The sequence below is a fragment of the Erinaceus europaeus genome, chromosome 20 (assembly GCF_950295315.1).
Source record: "Erinaceus europaeus chromosome 20, mEriEur2.1, whole genome shotgun sequence".
Lineage (NCBI taxonomy): Eukaryota > Metazoa > Chordata > Mammalia > Eulipotyphla > Erinaceidae > Erinaceus > Erinaceus europaeus.
The window spans coordinates 10,435,545-10,440,133 of NC_080181.1; the positions used below are offsets into that span (position 1 = coordinate 10,435,545).

Sequence of the window (4,589 nt, forward strand, 5' to 3'; positions counted from 1 at the left end):
AATAACTGGTGGGGGGAAAAAAAGTGTAGTGGAGCTGAAGTTGGGAAATGGCTTAGCAGGCCCAGTGCAGTGTTCTCTCCTTTCCTTCCAATAATTGCCTGTCATGTAGTCTGGAGGAAACGAAAACATTGTAAGTAGAGAAAATGCTCTTCCAAAGCTATTTACTTGTTCAACTTCATTTCCCCAGGAAGTTCAACCCAGACTCATAAAGCAAGCCTGAGGATCTTGACGTGGGGGAAACTGGGTCTCAGACAGCCTATCAGTTCTAGCCCCACCTGCCAGTAGGCTAGGCCAGCCAAGGGGCCTGGCCTGCAGCTGTTACAGGCTGTTCCCAGGGTGCCTGAGGGAAGCCCACCAATTTTTCAGGCTGTGACTCTTTCCTCTCCAACAACAACCTCACCTGCCAGCTTTCACTCCTCTGCTGTCCCCAAGCCAGTCAACTTTCAAAACAAGAAATTAAATTAAAAAGAACTTTGATCTATGGTGTTTCTGCCAGTCATTCTCTTAAGTAAATATGGTATTTTAGGAAAATGAAACTGGTTCAGCTCGCAAGTCAAATAGCCATAGGAGTACTTTGCTAAGGAAATGCATCCTTTTGTATGTAACAGAAGTTTTTCACTTCGTATTTTGTCAGATACTTTTTTCTTTTTCTTTTGCCTCCATGGTTATCCCTGAGGCTCAGTGCCTCACTATGAATCCACTGATCCTGCGGCCACTTTTTCTATTTTTTTTTTAATAGGACAGAGAGAAATTGAGAGAGGAGGGAAATATAGGGAGAAAGGAAGATAGACACCTGCAGACCTGCTTCACAGCTTGTACTGTGTGCACTTAACCCGGTGTGCTACTGCCCGTCCCCGCCCCCCAACACATAGACTATTAAAAATGTATGATAAAGTTTAAAATTAAAAAATAATTTCTATAGGGGGCCGGGTGGTGGCACACCTGGTTGGGTACACATTACAGTGCACAGAGACCCAGGTTTGAACCACCAGTCCCTACCTGCAGGGGGAAGCTTTGCAAATGGTGAAGCAGTATTATAGGTGTCTCTGTTTCTCTCCTCCATATCCCCCTGCTCTCTTGATTTCTTAATTTCTTTTTTTAATATTTATTTATTTATACTCTTTTGCTGTCCTTGTTGTTTTATTGCTGTAGTTATTATTGTTGTGTGCTTGTTGGATAGGACAGAAAGAAATGGAGAGAAGAGGGGAAGACAGAGAAGGGGAGAGAAAAATAGACACCTCCAGACCTGCTTCACTGCTTGTGAAGCGACTGCCCTGCAGGTGGGGAGCCGGAGGCTCAATCCGGTATCCTTGCTTCGGTCCTTGCGCTTTGTGCCATGTGCGCTTAACCCGCTGTGCTACTGCCTGACTCCAGATTTCTTAATTTACCCAATCACAAAAATTAAAGATAATTTAAAAATGTAATTTCTACAGCTTTATCAAGGGCAGTTTATAAGTGTAAGTGGAGTAATGATGAAAATGCAGTGACTGGATCTATTGTGTTGCTCTGTGCCATTGCCTTGATTTCTGTTGCCATCGGTTTTATTCATCGTTGATTTGGCACTCTCAATGTAAATATCGACACAATGGAAAAGGCAGAAATTGTTTTGGTATGCTTAACAAAGTGATTCTAACACGACACTGATTTTATTGTTTTACTATTTCCTACTAATCCCAATAATCTGGAAAGCATAATCCCAATAATGATGTGAAGGAATTAGAGTATCAACACTGGCATTGTCCTACAAGGAGACACCTCAATGAAATGGATGAGGGGCATCCTTTAGAGAACATTCTGGAAGGCTCCAGGAAGCCAGGGTCCTATAACAGGGTTATATAACAGGCTAAAACCACTTCATGTCATAGTGATCAGTTATTGTCTGTAAAAGGAAAAGGTTAGACTTAAATAATGTCATTTACCTAGCATCTTTTTTTCTTGCCTCCTTCCAATTTGTCAGTGACTGCACATTTGTGTTCTATTGTGATTATTTTCATGAACTTGCATGCCTTATTAACTAATTTAACTTGGATTAATGAGTTAATCGCTAGCTAACATTTTGCATCCGCCCAAATATTTCCAACAGGTGTGCGACAAAATAAAGGACAACTGGACGAAAAGGCATACAAGAACATCAAAAACGGGGTTTACCCTGTTGAAAAATACAGAAAGGACTTTGAGAAAATGAAATAGATTAATGGGTGAATTTTACTAGAAAGTTTTGAATGTTAAAGAATTGACGCACCAAATAAAAGCCAACATGTATTTAAAAAGGGAAAAAAATGTAAAAGCCTTCAGAGACCAGGCAGTAGTGCACCTGGTTAAGCACACATAGTAGGAAGCACCAGAACCCATGCAAAGGTCTGGGTTTGAGCCCCCTGGCTCCCCACCTGCAGCAGGGATGCTTCTCAAACTGCAAAGCAGGTCTGTATGTGTCTTTCTCTCTCTCCCTTTCTTTCTTTCTTCCTTTTTTTTTTTTTTTTTTTTTGCTTTCAGGGTTATTGCTGGGGTTATTGTCGTTGTTGTTATTGTTGTTGAATAGGACAGAGAGAAATGGAGAGAGGAAAGGAAGACAGAGAGGGGGAGAGACAGATAGACACCTGCAGGACTTCACTGCTTGTGAAGAAACACCCCTGCAGGTGGGGAGCCGGGGCTCGAACCGGGATCCCTGTGCTGGTCCTAGTGTTTCACACCATGTGTGCTTAACCCACTGCACTACCGCCCGACCCTGTCTCTCCTTTCTCTCTCCCCTTCCCTCCTAATTTCACTCTGTCCTGTTCAATAAAATGGAGAAAATGGCCACCAGGAGCAGTGGGTTCATAGTACCAGCACCGAACCTGAGCTATAACCCCGAAGGCAAAAAAAAGGAAAGCCTTCAAGCTTACAGTTGAAGCCACGTATGCTATTTTTACAGCCACAGCAATCACCAGGTTCTCTGTGCATCAGTACGGCAAGAGCGGGGAAGAAGCTGTTGTCAGCAGCTTACAGGGTTTTGTTGCCCTTAGATGAACAGGGTCCATACTCATTGCACAGAAAACCAAAGCTGACAAACAGAGGACCAGGGAGACCTCCCAGGAAGAAAGGCCTGCTATAGACTCTGAAATTGTTGCAAATCCCCCCCCCCCACACACACACACACACTGAAATTGCAGGAATAAGAACACTCCCAGCAGGTAGCTCAGGTAAGGAAACAACTAATGATGGGGTCTTGGAGGGAAGCCTCCCCCCCACCCCCCAGTCCATCAGGCCTTCAATTGAGGAGGTAAGAGAGGGCTCAGAATAGTAGTTTTGGGAGAATGAAGCCACTTACTTCCCTTTGAAAAATGAAGTGGAGTGGTGTATACCATGCTGACTGGGAGGAGCAAGGTGACTGCTTTCAATCTCCCGCCTTCCCTTGATTTGCAATGTAAATCATTAGCATAGCCAAAGAAACTCAGTCTTTGGAGCACAAAGCTCACAGAAATTAAGTTTCTGCCCTTCCAAAGAACTGAGGGGTGCAGCCAGACCTTCCACTTTCTGCACCCTGTAATGACCCTGGGTCCATGCTCCCAGAGGGATAAAGAATACGAAAGCTATCAAGGGAGGGGATGGGATACAGAGTTCTGGTGTTGGGAATTGTGTGTTATATTCCTCTTATCCTATGGTTTAGTCAATGTTTCCTTTTTTATAAATAAAAAATTTAAAAAAAAAGAATAGGAAAGCTATCAGGGGATACGGAGTTCTGGTGGGGGGAATTGTGTGGAGTAGTACTCCTCTTGTCCTATGGTTTTGTCAATGTTTCCTCTTTATCATCAGAAGCTACAGCTGATTAGTGCTTTATAAAAAACAAGATAAAAAAATAACTCTACCACATACATTATTTAGGAGCTGGCGATGGCTCGATGAAAAGGAGATCTCTCTCTAGCCTTTCCCACATCAGAGCTTGGCTCCTACATATGAAAAAAAAAAAAAGATAAATAACATAAAATAAGGTAAAAATAAATAAAATACATCTACTTTTAGTTATTACTAAACTTTTAGTTACTACACAAAACACTTAAGAAAAGCCAAAATAATCCTCTAAGAGTAAAAGACACAAGGCAGGAGGAAGAAGAAAGAGAGAAAATAAGAATCGATAATGTTATAAAATGCAGCACAGGGCTGGGGAGACAGCAGAATGGTTATGCTAAAGAGTTTCATGCCTGAGGCTCTGAGATCCCAGGTTCAGTCCCCAGCACCAGCACAACAGAAACCAGAGCTGGTCTCTGTCTCTGTCTCTATCAGTCTCTGTATCTCTGTCATTAAAATAAAATATGTGAAATAATAAACAAACAGTGGTCTGGGAAATAGTGCATTAGACTCTTAAGCATGAGGTCATGAGTTTGATGCTGGGCAGCACATGTGCCAGAGTGATGTCTGGTTCTTTACCTTTCTCATTAATAAATAAATAAAGCATTTAAAAATAAATAAATAAATAAATGGCAAGATAGAAGAGAGTTCCTGGTGAGGAGATTGTGCTTAGTGAAATAAGAGGTGGAAGACAATTATCGAATGGTTTCACTTATATGTGGAATCCAGAGAACTGAAACACTTGATCTTGCAAAAACAAAAAC

At 42.1% G+C, this 4,589-nt stretch overlaps 1 non-coding gene across 1 annotated transcript; it reads left to right on the forward strand.

Annotated features, from left to right (window-relative positions):
- Positions 1-3,804: 3,804 nt before the first annotated feature.
- LOC132535173 (small nucleolar RNA SNORA12) lies at positions 3,805-3,934 on the forward strand. Its single transcript, XR_009546954.1, has one exon. It is a non-coding gene; the product is annotated as a small nucleolar RNA SNORA12 (small nucleolar RNA).
- The last annotated feature ends 655 nt before the right edge of the window (positions 3,935-4,589 follow it).